Source organism: Octodon degus, unplaced genomic scaffold (assembly GCF_000260255.1).
Source record: "Octodon degus isolate 3935 unplaced genomic scaffold, OctDeg1.0 scaffold00109, whole genome shotgun sequence".
NCBI classification, from domain to species: Eukaryota; Metazoa; Chordata; class Mammalia; order Rodentia; family Octodontidae; genus Octodon; species Octodon degus.
The window spans coordinates 663923-678724 of NW_004524685.1; the positions used below are offsets into that span (position 1 = coordinate 663923).

General features: G+C 34.7%; 1 protein-coding gene across 1 annotated transcript in view; it reads right to left on the minus strand.

Moving 5' to 3' along the window:
• Pkn2 (protein kinase N2) overlaps window positions 1-14802 on the minus strand; it is a 128861-nt gene that overhangs the window by 113465 nt on the left and 594 nt on the right.

Consider the following 14802-nt stretch of genomic DNA (forward strand, 5'->3'; position numbering starts at 1 on the left):
AAAATTATTTATTTGGTACAAGGTCTCACTACACAGCTTGGACTTGCAGTGATCCTCCTGTTTTCAGCCTCCCCAGCGCTGGGATTACAGGCATGCACCACCAGGCAAGGTCTCGGGGGCCAGTTTGGGGCTATTTGGGTTTGGGGCTGACATAGCAGGTGGTGCTGGGGATCCATCCTGGGTCACTGCACTTGCCTAGGGAGGCACTTAGGCTGCTGAGCTATTTCTATGGCCCAAGAATGTCTTTTAAAAATAAATTCTTCCCATATTCACAATTACACTTTCCCTCTACTAACATAAAGGTTTTTCATTAGACAATTATGTTCCACTAAATTATACTCTATTAAAATCTTGGTTTTAGTCCTGGTTTCTCTAGTGATGGTGAAAAACGCTATGTTTGGATTTGCCTTCCAAATCCATCTATTAAATGCTTGGATCCCAGGATGATGCCATTAGGAGGTAGGGAGCCTTCTGGGGATTCCAACCTTCTGGAGACAGGCCTGGCGGGTCATCCTTATGCCACAGGGTAGGGCAGGACATACTCTAGAAAGGGATGGTGGAGGCTAGCCCCTTCTCTCTGATGTGCTCCCACAAGTGCCATCCAGCCCAGACGCCCCAAGTGTCAGTGCCAGTTGTGGACTGGTACCCTAAAAATGTGATAAACAATTTCTCTTCCTAAGTTAACTATCTCAAGTATTATCTCAAGTATTCTGTAATAGTTAGGAAAGGTGACTAATACCACACAAATCAATTAACTTTTCCAATCCCATTTTTTTCACATGGAAGAGGAAGCTAAACTGATCTGATCTTGTCCTGATATTTCATAGACACATGAATTAGCAGCCTCTGCTTTCTACATTATATTGTTCTCAGAGCTCTACAGTAAATTTTAATTTATAAATCAAATTACATTCCGTGACAGGAAAAAACGATTGTTATAAAATACATCAATAATTCCTTTCGCTATTTAAAATACTAAAATAGAAAACACATAGAAAAAATCTTACATTTAGACAAACCTAATTTCAAATTAAACTAGGCTAACTTGCTATGTAATGTAGATAAGTAACTTTAGCCCTCTGTCTCACTTATTAAAAAACACATAAGTAACAGAAATTAACAAATATCTTTTAGGTTGATGTAAAGGAAATTAGGCACACACTTGGCAAGTAACAGGTATTCAAGAAATGGTAATTAAGGTAACTACAAATGATAAAACACTGCTTTAAACATAAAATTATTTGCATGCTTTAGAATTTATTATAATACATGTAAACAACCACATTAACATAAATTATAACAATTACTGCCACTTTAAACTCACTATAAATTTAAAAAGACAAGAATTTGTTTGCTTGGCATGAAGACGATTAAGCAAGAATATTTAATGAACGCCCATTAAGTGTCAGCCCTATGAAGTAGTAACTGCTGGATTTCATTTAATCCACATAATAAATCTAGGAGAAAGGGGAAAGAGGGAGTGTTGGAAGGCAGGGTGAAAGAACTACTGTTTTTATATAATATTATCAGAGAAATGCTCTCTCATAAAGAGATATTTTAAAAGAGTCTTTAACATATTTTAGTAACATAATAATTTTGAATGAGACAAGTTCCATACAAAACATCACATCACTAACAAAAGACTTGCTTGTCCCCTACAATAAAAAATTGACCCTTTCAAATTGGTTTATTGAAAACCAGAACACAAAATACTTCAAACATGATTCTGCAAGCTAAATATAATTCCCTCTAAGAAAAGATCTGATAATTATTAAACAAAAAAGTTCACAACTGAAACTAGGAGATGAAACTACTCAGTTTAGAGTTTTCATTTGCTTTTCCCAGTAACTGTTTGACTTAAGTTATCATGTAAGAAAGAAAACTCACAACTGATTACAAAACTATAATAATGGAATGCACATTATTCTAAGTAAAATGAATAAATATAACAAAGTAGAACTATTCTTTAAAGTTCGCACTCTTTACATTGCTGTTAGTCTCACAGATTAAAGCCAACACAATGTTTTCTTTCTCACGGTGTTGATCAAAGTTTTGAACCAAGTAGACCAAGGCCAATCTCAGCTATTTAATACCTTGTCTGCCAAAATAGGAAAAAATACAAAAGACACAATTTTGGCCAGCCTTCTGAATGAAAAATTATCCTGCATGCATCCATTTCATTCCCATTAACCCACTCTCCTCAAAGTCTTTTCCTCCTTAATAAAACTACCTATTCTACTTTAAGCTCATCTCTAAGTGACAGCTCCCTCCTGAGGTCCTATAGCAACTGGTGATATACAATTTGCTTAGAAATGAACTACTGTAGGTCTGACAGTAGTTCGCATCGTCTCTTCATTACTCGATGGAAATGTAATCATCTTAAACTAGTAACTTGTCAGGACTGTTTCAGCAACTCAACTTTAGATCTAGAGCACCACTGTACAGGTCAGTAATCATTAATCACAAGTGACTCTGTAAGCTTACATTTAAATTTTAAAAAGTCAACTAACTCCTGAATCACCATCAGCCACAATTTAGGTACAGTTAGTGGCTATCATACTGATCATTATCAAATGATTATATAACATTTAATCATTACTGAACAGCTCTGTTCTAGTAGGTAGTAGCAAGGTCCAATGTTTCTTTTCATAATGGAAATAAATAGCCATGGCTCAGAAGTGGTTGTCACTCACTGAATTCATATGTGACTACCCTTTCCAGAATTACTGCCATTCCCACAATGTACATATATTATTTATATTCATTTGCTTCAATGTATGTTAGCCTGGGTTTTAACTATACATTCTGTGGACATTAAAAAAGTTACCATTTAGATCAGTTCTTTGAGACACAGGTAGTGTACTTAAAATAATATAGCTCCATTTTGATACATAATGCTTTTGAACAATGCAAGTCCTTAATCGCTTTTTATACAAATAAAAGATTCTAAGAATTTTTCATTATGTTTAATGGGTTATAATAATTGGCTGGCTGTTCAGAGTGACTCTCAATACACGTGATCAAACAGTACAACTTTTGAAAATAGTAAAAATGAAATAAAACACATAGGAAACAGGGAGCTATATCTTTTATAAGTGGGAGGGCAACCAAGAGATGAAGGGAAGGTAGAGGAAGAGGTAAAAGAATTAAGATGTGTTGTGCACATGTAACAACTCCCCACAATGCCTGTAATCATTATGTACCGCGAAAGCATTAATAAAAATATTTTCTCTGAGGACTACTAAAATTAAAATGAATCTGCTTTAGCTTCGTGATATTATGTGTGTGTACTGGAAATTTAACTCAGAACCTCACACTTGCCAGACAAGTGCTGCGTCACTACGAGTTATCCCTGACCCCTATCTGCTTACATTTGATTACAATATATATTCATGTCACTGAATTAATGAATTATATACTCACCTAGATACAAAGAGAAAAACTTGATGAAAGTAGTAACAGATAAAACAAAAATCTTAATACTCAAATAGTTTATTGAAATACTGGTAATTTTTTCTTGACCCCAGTATTTGTTGTTTCTGTTAGTTGTATAGAAGAAAATCTGTACTAAGTGAACAATCGTCCTTTCATTTAAATCTATTTTAATCTTTGTGGTTACTGTTTTTTGGGGTATCTACATGTACAACTTGATGACTCTGGCTATGCAGTCTGAGAGACTTTAAGGAACTGATATTAGAAGCAAAGAATCTAGAGTTTCTAAAGAAAATAAGGAAGAAAGGTTTGAAGTACAAAGTTAGAGAAAAGGAAGTCATGTATGAAACCGAGCGTACTATGGAAGAAAAAGAGCTATGTGGATATCTTCTTTTAGAGCTTTCAGAGATACAAATGGTCTTCTGTGGCACATGTGACATAGGCTTACCACCCTTGGACTAGGAAAAAGATCTGAAAGGACTGGCAGGGTATAAATAATGGAAGGTCTAATTTATTTTCTTCTTCAACCAATGTAAGGTTGATGAAAGTTTATGCAGGAGAAGTACTTGCCCAATCTACATTCCCTCATCAGAACTGTGATCCCTAATATTTGGTATTAGAGAGCTCCAATGCCATACAAAGCCCAATGTCATAGTTGAATGAAGCAGGGATACTTGTTCCACCAATGAAGGCCAATCAGATATTCTTCAGGCATTTAGGACAGGCTTATAGACAGGCTTATAGACATAGACATATGTATGGTTATTCCAATAAGGGACCGTGTAATGCTAGCAAGAAAGAATGCATCCAGTTTCCTGTTTATGATCTAGTTACACACATTACCCATGGAGTAAGTAAAATGTCAGTGGCTTTCCAATAAATGTGAATTTTGCCTAGGCTAATTAAATGAGTTTCTACTTCCTATAACTCTGATAAACCAAGGGTCTAGTGGTTAATCAGACTCTGGCAGTCAATTATAAGAATAAATTAGTGGAAACATTGGTTAGAATAGGGAGAACACTTAAACTATGAAAGAAAACACTCCTAGCAAATTGAAACAGATATGATGAAAAAAGTAACCAATGTTATACACAGCCCTCAAAGCTTAATTTAAACCAAGCTTCAGGAAGCTAAAGCAGTATCAACTGCCTTTATGAACAAGAAACCAAAGGTTACCAACATCTTTAACACATTCTTGCTGGCTTGAACCACCAATGGTACATACAGGATTGTCCCACGCTCCTCAACATGACAGTCCAGAGTTGCTTGGAAGTGAGATATACAAATAATGGCCCCACTGTGTATATGTTAATGAGAACAATTTAATAGAGTAAATGAGAAGTCATACTTTAATAAGTGGTAGAAAATAAAGGCAACTTAGATATTTGTTTAAAAGACAGATTATGAGAGAATCTGAGAAAACAAATTGCATTAAAGGACCCGGCCTAAAAGAGAAATATAAACTTATTTTTAGGCAAAAGTCTGGGAAGAATCGAAGGCCCATTTCCAAGAGTCAAACATGAAATCAGAGGATGCAGAAGTCATACCCATCCTCACGGTCTACTTCCTTCAATTAGGCCAGTTATGGCAAATCTTAGTTTTCATCACCACTGAGCTTGGCCCTCTTCCTAAAAGCTCTTTCTGCTAGGAACTCATCTGTGCTGACGTTAGCGCCCTCAGGATCTGATCACCTGGACCTTGGACAACATTTTATATCCAAACTACAATAATCACCTCTATCTTTACCCGAAGTTTCAGGAAATAAAACACAAATTCATATTCTAAGTAAAAGTGAGCTAGGTCAGGATAACTCAGATATTGTTCTTATATAACCAAGGCCTTACAATACAACTTTAACCTTGAAAACAAATGTATCAAAGCTATCAGAGATTATACTGTGGCAAAAGCTGAAAAGGTGCTTTATGTTCAAAATTTAATTGTAAAAACTCCTTGTCCTTGATACACATTTCAAGATTTTAAATAATGATAACAGTCATTTTACATATTCTAAATCAACTTATTAAAACAAGATTAGCACACCTATTGGAATGACCAACATTGTGAAAAAGTGAAACTAAATATTGAAGAGGGTGTGAAACAATAAACTCTGCTGTTGGTAGGAATATAAAATACACAGTATAATCATTTTGGAGGATGATTCAATAGTTTCTTATAAAACTAAACATATTACTACACAAGATAACTGTCACTTTCCTTTTTAGGCAAAGTAGCTGACAACTTGTGTTCACATAAAAATCAGCAAATGGGTAAACAGCTTTACTTTTAAGTGCCAGAATTTGCAGGAGATCATTATATCCTTCAGTACGCAAATGGGAAAACTGGTACATCCAAATGGAATACTATTCAATGCTAAAGAGAAAAGAACTATCAAGCCATGAAAAAGACTCACATGAAACTTAAGATAAGCCACCTTGAATAGGATACACACTACATGATTCTAACTAGATGACATTCTGGCAAGGAAAACACTATGCAAATAGTAAAAATATCAGTAGTTACCAGGGTTCAGGAGTAAAAGGATAAATAGGTACAGCAGAGGATTCTCAGTATAGCGACAGCACGCATGATATTGTAATGGCTGACACAGGACATTATACATTTGTACAACCCATTGAATGCACAATAGCAAGAATGAGTTCTAATGTAAACTATGGAAACTGAATGATTATGATGTACTAAGGTAAGTTAACCAATTGTAACAAACACAATACTCTGAGGAGGTATGTTAGTAAGAGAGGCTGTTCGTATGGAGGAATTTATGATATCTTCGTATCTTCCTCTCAATTTTATTATGAACCTAAAACTGCTCTTTAAAAAAGCCTATTAAAATTACTTAATATAAATGGAATGACTTAAATTTACAAAGTGAAATCTCACAATTATTAACAGAAAACACAGGCAACTGTCATTTAAACCCAGGAAATGGATTTGAGGAACAATTACTTCCAAGGCACTTCAAGCAATTACAAGATGCACAAAAACTGAATTGTTAAAATTAAGACTCTAAGTTAGCAATTCTAGAAAACTGTACATGCAAGAGAACTGATTTTCTGTTTTGTATCCAATATCAAATCTGGTCAATTCTAGCACTTTACTGGCAAGCTATGCCAAGTAAATGAGTAACTGACTCACAAAATCTGACACAGAATGTACCACGTACCATGTTTTAAGTAAAATGAAATATTATTGACAAATAACACCAAGTAGTGTGCAGCAGATATGGAAGAAAAAAATGAGCAGCTGAAGAACAATTTACACATATAGTTCTCATTATTGTGTTTACTTCTAAATTTATCCTTTAAGTCAACTAATATCTAAGTGCCCAGTTTGTGTAGTGAAACAATATTTTAAACAAATATCTATGGTTGTTTATTTGGATCGTTTATAAACCCACAAGACATAAGTTGTATAACTATCCTTTTTATACCAAATCTACAATAGAGATAAAATATATTTGCTGATCATGATGAAATGAGTGATTCTGAGTACATTTCAAAATGGTAAAACATTTAAAACTGTGAATGTTAACACCATAAAAAAAATCCCTAAAAGAAAATGAAAAAAAGACAATTCAGAAATTCAAAGAGATTCACTATATACACAGAATTAACATAAAGAACATATAGAACTCTTACAAATCAGAAAAAAATGATCAGAAAAAGAGACAAAAATAGGAATTCCACTGAAAAGAAAATATAAGGAAAAGAAATTTTAAGTGATAATCAGGAAAATGCACATCAAGATCAGAGTAAGGTAACATATCACACCCTTTTGACTTGTAAAATGGAAAGACAATATCAAATGTAAAAGAGGATAGATAATCACATCTTTTATATGTTGCAAGTACCAATATAAATTGATGCGATCATACTGGAAGCTCTGCATCAGCTTTTTGTTGCGTATTCACCTCCCTGTGAGGCAGCAATTGTACTTCTGTACATAATCAACAGAAACTTTTATATAAGTGGAAAATATGCATGCAATGTCCATTTGTTTGTTCACAGCTACAAAAACCAGAAAGTAACTGAATGTCTCAAAAGGGAAAAAAGGCAAATGTCCAAATAGCCAATGGGAGATAATCAACGATATATAATATGGATAAATCTTAGCAAAATTAGGTTAAAAAAATCTAGTTAAAAGATTATATTCAAGATAACTATATAAAAACTATAATAAAAACTACTTTTTTTTAAAAAAAGAAGCATCCAATAATGACCACAGGATTCAAAGTGATTACCTGGTGACATGAGAAGGTGGAAATGGGAGCACGGGATGGAAATAAAACTACATATGGCTAAATCCCTTGCTTGAATAAAGACGGGGCAGTCCACAAGTACTTTATTGTGACACAGTTAGACAATGATTCAATGCAGTATACCTGAGGCCCAACCCAGACTAGGCAACTTACTGACTTAGTGAGACAGTCTCAAAATAAAAACAGAGCTGAGAATGTAGCTCACTGCAAAGATCCTGGGTTCATTCCCCAATGCCAAAACAAAAATTAAAAACAAAATTTACATGAACAGTAACTTGTTCAATGAAAATTCTCAAACAGGCAGAATAATCAGCCAATCAGAAAACCCCTACAGTGCGAGCCACAAGAAAGAAAACACAATAAGATTAATGCACAGAATATGATATTCAGGATATAATGGAGTATCTTTTATAACTTTTATAAAAGTAAGTTTCAAATTCTGTCACAACTACTTTACTACACACCTACAATAAAGCTTTCCTACAATAATGCTTTAACCAATTAGATAAAGTAATCATGGTCAAATTTTCAAAACAGATATACCCAATAATACTTATTACATAACTATCGTATACAGCTCATTTTTATAATTTAGCACTTCAACATTTACTCTCAAACCTAAGGTGTTCATTATCAATTATATTTTGTACAGGCTGTCCTGTTCATTTTTAAACAATATAAAGCATGTATTATACAAATCTAATTGCTTGATATTGTAAAAATCCAAATAAAATTTTTAAAAAGCAATCCCTTGAACTCACTTTGTAGTCCAGGCTGACTTCAAACTCACAGCAATCCTCCTGCCTCAGCCTCCCAAGTGCTGGCATTACAGGTATGTGCTACCTATTACACCTGGCTACTTTTTCATTAGTATGTTTTTTTTCCTCACTCAAAAATTTCAATCTTTTTAAAGCTTTTAACTACTTTTAAATTTTCTAACTTTGCTTTCAAATTTGGACTCTGTATTAAACCCCTATTGTAGCACACTCTAGAGGAAAAACTAGTTTTTAAAATAGGCATTTGAAGGCTCGATGAGATAGCTCAGAGGACTAAGCACCTGCTTAGGCAAGCTCAGGGACGGAGGTTCAATCCCTGGTAGCACTTGGTGCATGGGCCCTGCTCTGGGTGTGCTGAGCTGGCCGAGACCAGGCATGGTGGTACACACCTGTAATCCCAGGGCTGGGGAAGCTGAGAACAGGAGGATTACTACAAGTCCGCGATGTGTAGTGAGACCCTGTACCAAATACATTAAAAAAATAATAATAAAATAGGTATTTGACAGTTGCTCAACACAATACACTTTAATAGGCAATGGCAGTAAATTGACCACGTTAGTCAATTATCATTTATGCTTACGGAAATACTATTTTAGCAACATGCACCTCTATAAACCAGTACACTATCTTTTCTATTTGGTTAACAGCAGACATTGGAATAATCTAATGGCATATAATTTACAACTGTTAAATCAAATGCAAGGACAGCCCAAACAGATGCTAATCCCTGTCGCAACAATGAATGAATGGTTGGAGTCAAAGATGAACAACTAACATCTATTCTATTAACACGAGGTAAGAAAACAATCAATTTTAGAGCCATCTTTTAATGCACTAGTTTCAGAAGAGAATTTCACTGGGGCAGACAACAAACAATATGGCCAAAAAAAAAAAAAAAAATGCATGGGGAATTCAAAATATTGCAGTTATATAAAAGTAGTAGTAATCAAATATAATCAATTACTGATTTACTGTTCAGTATTATTGCTTTGTACATTGTCTACCATTAATTCGAAACGTACTGCTCGCCCTTCTCCTTAATTGGATCTAAATATATTGCTTCCAAATTCAAAATATGTAAAAAGTCAATTTAGCAAATAATATAAAAGACATCAATAAAGTGACCCAGTCCATTTACATAGAACTAATGGCAAGATTTTCTTTTCTTTTTTTTTTAAACCATACAGGTATTTCTACCTTATAGCTTGCTTTGGATTTGGGATCCCCCCCCCCCCCCCCGCAAAGGCCTACGTGCTGAATGCTTGGTGCCCAGCATAGCGCTCTGGGGCAGTGGTGGAACTCAGTGGGCCTCCTGGGAAGTCCGCATGTTGATGCTGCCAAAGGGGAGACTAGAAGCCCAGCCCCTCCTTCCTCACTTTTGCTTCCCAGCCATGAGTTCAGCAGTTCTCTTTTCATAAGGAATCCCAGAAAAATATGCTGTCCTTCCAACGTAGGCTAAAAACAAATAGGTACATCTGAGGATAGACTCCTCCCCAAAAGTGAGCCAAATACCCTTTTTTTCCCCCCATAAAATGATTGTCTCAAGCATTTGTTACAGTAACAGAAAGTTAACAATACTCCGAATGTCATTTCTTTTGAAAATTCTAATGGGTAAAATGGTACAAAAGAAAAAGAAGTGGATTCTAGTGCCACCAGGCTTTGAGGTTGGTGGGGGCTGTCAGCTCTAATTGGTGGAACAACGAGCACCTTCTCTTTTGTAGTTTTTTGCATTTTTTTTTTTTTGCACAACAAATGTGCTAAATACACATAAGTACATTTGCAACTTGAAGACACTGTAAAGCCCACTTACCTTTTAAAGCCTTTGCTCTACAATCTTTCCAACAAAGACCTACTTCCTACTATCATTGCAAAATTAAATGCTACCTCCTAACTTCCCACCAAGTGGGTAAAATACCATTACTCTGTATACTGGTGTTAACTATTACAAAAATTCCTTTTGTACATTTTAAAAGAACAGTTATGAGAAAAAGGATTAGAAAAGTAAATTAAAGAAAATTAAGAACAGTTGTTTCTTGGTCATCAGTAGCAGACTGGTTCCAGGACTCCCCTAGGACACTAAAATATGCAGGTACTCAAGTTTGTTACATACAATGGTGTAGTACATGTGACCCTCTGGGTCCGTGGGTTCCATGCCTGTGGATTCCCTAAGAATCTAATATATTTGAAAAAAATGTCTGCATGAAATATGTAGGCATTTTCTTGTGAATATTGTTATTCCCTAAGCTTTGACTATTTATTTAGCAGTATATGGTATTACACAGTATAAGTAATCTCAAGATGATTTTAGGGGGCCTGCCCCTTAGCTCAGTTCTTTAAGTGGCTGCTTCAACAAAGCAGTCAGGCTCAGGTTGCTGTGGTTTGATCCCCACAACTCAAGCCAGCCAAACCTGCCCTGAAGGCATTTGGAGCAAAAAAAAAAAAGACGATTTTAAATACATAGGAGGATGTACATGGGTTATATGCAAATTACTATGCCAATTTTATATACAATATAAGGAACACAAGTATCTGAATATTCTGGAATCTGTGGAGTCCTAGAACTAAAGCCCCATGGATCTCAAGTGACAAATATATTTGCATACCATCTATATACATCTATATACACCTTTTAGCACTATGAAAATCTTATATATTCTTTACAGAATAAGAAAAAAAGTGTGCATATGTTCAGTACAAGAACATTTTTCTGAGTATTTTTCATGTGTGCTTGGTTGAATCCACAGATGTGGGACGTAAGGATGCTACATGTTATGTTGATGATTCTAGGAACTCTTAAAAGTTAATACATTCCTCATGCCAGGTGACAAGTACAGCCTTGTCATTAATATACTGAGGTCCTACAAAGTGCTAAACAGTTTGGTTACACAAAATTTTAAAGCAAAGGAATTTTTTAAATCAAAGTTTATCTTACGAACAGTCTAAAAGAAAATGATAAATCTTGCATGAGATTTTTGGCAAATATTCAACACCCTTCATTAGAAACTAATTGTGAAATGAAGAAAGCTTATGAAAAGATAATTGTTACTGTTATAAGTTACTTGCAATAAGACAGCACTGCTAAATTACAGATTACCAAGTGGAACATGAAAATCATTTTTTCTTGTTCTTGCAGGTTCTAACAGGTAGGTAACTACAGTTTTGGCCAATTTTTACAAATTTCATAAAACATTGGAATACAAAATATTCATAGGTTTACAAGAGCTTAAAGAATGGTGTAGTGGGAACAAACATATTTGGGTTCAAATTCAGATCTTATAATGTGACCATGGGCTACATACTTAAAGATTAATGAACTTAGCTCTCTGATCCATAAAATAGAAACAACTCTCCTGCCTTACTACACTGTTGGGAAGATTAAATAAGGTACACAGGATATTAAGCAAAATGCCTGATATGCAGCAAACAATAAAGGTTATTTTTATCTCTTATATAATCTTCTTTAGTATAAAAGTTATTTGTACACTCTTCTGTCAGCTTTATAGCATAAGTATTCAACAACTTTATTGAAGTTTAACACCTTTAATTTAAGGCTAACTACTTCAACTTTCCATTTGAGCAAACTCTTCACTTATACAGTACAAACTGTTGGAAATGGAATTTACAATTCCCAGCAACACTTTACCAGGTACTCTAATAAAGAAAGTGAATCAACAATAATCAGCAAGGTAGCTTTATTAGTATACTATTCAATATTTGGTTCTACATTCTACAAAATTAGTTGTAGCTAACATTCCATTTTGAAATTCTTTCCAGTTTTCATTAATCCAGATTTCTTGGAAATAAAATTTAGTTTCTTTGACCTCCCAAAGAAAGTTACATTTCTTGCTGTACTTCAAGTAAGAAATTAAGAGACTAGGATAAAATAAACTTTGTTATATGTGATAAAAATTACAAACTACGAGTTGTTTATATTTTTAAATTGCTTCTTTTCCGTATACCTTGAAGTTTCTGCTCATCACAGCCTTGTCTAATAACCCTCTGTGTCACTAACAAAAGTTAGAAACATTACCCTTAAAAATACTACAGTGATTAAGATGAAGTCTTGTAGGTTCTGGGATTTTTAGTTTTGTCTTTCTATGATCAAAGGTTACCAACAACCAAGCCAATTCCAGCTTAAGGAGGAAAGTGTTTACAATTCTCCATCATGTATACTTCTAAAATAACTTCATTAAAGTTGTATACTACATAATGTTCACAGTAAAACAAATATTCCTAAAATATAGCAAAGTAACAGTTTTTAACCATCAAACTCATTAAAACTGAGCAATATAACTTGCTACTTAAGCATTTGCTTGGCAGAAAAGTATAAGAAATAATAAACTTTTTCAACCTAAACAAAATTTTTTAAAAATTCTATTTGTGTGTGCGCGCGTGCGTGCATGTGTGCGCGCGCACGTGTGTGTGTGTGTGTGTGTGTGTGGCCAGCTCAGCCCACCAGGGGGCGGGGCTGGCTGGCATGTTGTGCTGGGGGATTGAACAGTGGTCCCTGTGCTTTGCTAAGCTTGTTCTAAGTAGGTGCTTTAGACCACAGCCATCTCACCAGCCCAACATAAACAATTTAAAACCTTAACATTTAGGATACTTAATGCATTAAATTTTATGACTCAGTGCTGATATAAAATTTAAAAATGTATTAACAAACATAATAAACTTAAAATGTAATAACATTTATTACAAGGGAAGTCCAATAAATGCCCTAGACATATATGACAAACTTAAAGTTATTAAAGTAATAATAAGAATTATCCTTTTCTTAGAGTTATACTTTAATTTTAAAGTATAAATTTAGGTGTTCTACTTTGATCTGACTTAAAAACCATATTTAAAACCTCTTGTATAATTAGCTTCATTATTGCCAAAACTGATCTTATTAACTAAAAACTGCTAAAGGTTACATTTTAATAAGTATGTTTTCAATTCCAGTACCAAAAAATGTCTTTTACAGGATACCATGTATGCATCTAGTACTATGATTAACCACTAGGAAGACAAGAATATGCAATGTATTAATTATTCAAACTGCCCTATTAATCGGTTTTGAAACTGAAAAAAAAGTTTTATGTTAAATTTGTATAAAATACAAAGGATGCCAAATGCTTTATAATTCTAACACCATTCAATTCAAAACAAAAAATGCTCCTGTCATTTTAATGGCCTTTCTCAAAATCAAAGTATACTGACTTCCTGTGTTTTAAAAGTAGGTAATGTATTCTAATACGTCTCAAATAATCCTTATTTTAAAAACCCATGTACATTACTAAAATAATAAATTCTATCCACTTAGAAAATATTGCATGCTGTAAGACCTGCAGACCTGCTCATAAAAAGCTAAATGTCATTAAAAGTACACAGCAACATTTTAAATGACAGGAAATTCAGCTCTGTGTTTACAGAAGGCTCCAACTTTGTTAACAGTGTATTTAAATACTGGAAATCTGTATGTCTTTTGTGGAGGAGATATCAAGTATAGCAGCGCCTTCTACCTTACATCTACGTAGTAGACCACATTTAGACAGGGATCTGAAGAGAAAAGTAGATGCAGCTGCAATATGTAATTATGACACAAAATCTACTATTCTAAGATTCATTAAAAAACTGCCCAACTGTCCAAAAAACCCCCAAATGAACATGCTATTTTTCTTTATTAATTCCCACCTCTAATCTTTGAGTAGCCAAAAACCTAAGTATACTAAAACAAAGTGAGTTAAAGTTACATTTTAATCCATATACAGACATTTCTCAACACTTCACAGTAATGAAAAATAATCCGGTCAGGTTAACTTAAGTCTCCTCAGAGATCTAAAAATAAAAATCGGGCACACATCACCAACTATTTAGCTGGAAATAGGAAAGAATAAAAGTGCTAATAAAATCCGCCAGGGAATAGCTGAGGGATCTATTTTGTTTTCAGGTGCTGTCCACGGTTTTCCCTTAGTCGACTCCTTATTGTAAACAACTTTTGTACCTCTTTTTCTGGTGCTCAAAAGGGGAGGAAAAATGAAAGTGCAAAGCATCAGTGTCTGAACTTTCAGCTCTGAGAAGGGAGAGCTAAAAAAGCGACCATATAGCACTCCGCTTAAAAAAAGAAAAAAGAAAGAAAAGTAGCTCGCAAACTGGAGAAAAGTCACCTGAACTGAGCGCTTGGTGCGACGGCTTGCACACTTACACACACACACACACACCACACACTTGTCTGGGGCTGGAAGTTACGGGGGCGCTCTTTGTGCAGGCGGAGGGGAAGGGGAGGGACCAGGGGCAGCCCCGGAGCGCCCGAGCCGGGCTCCAGGCGCAGGGCGC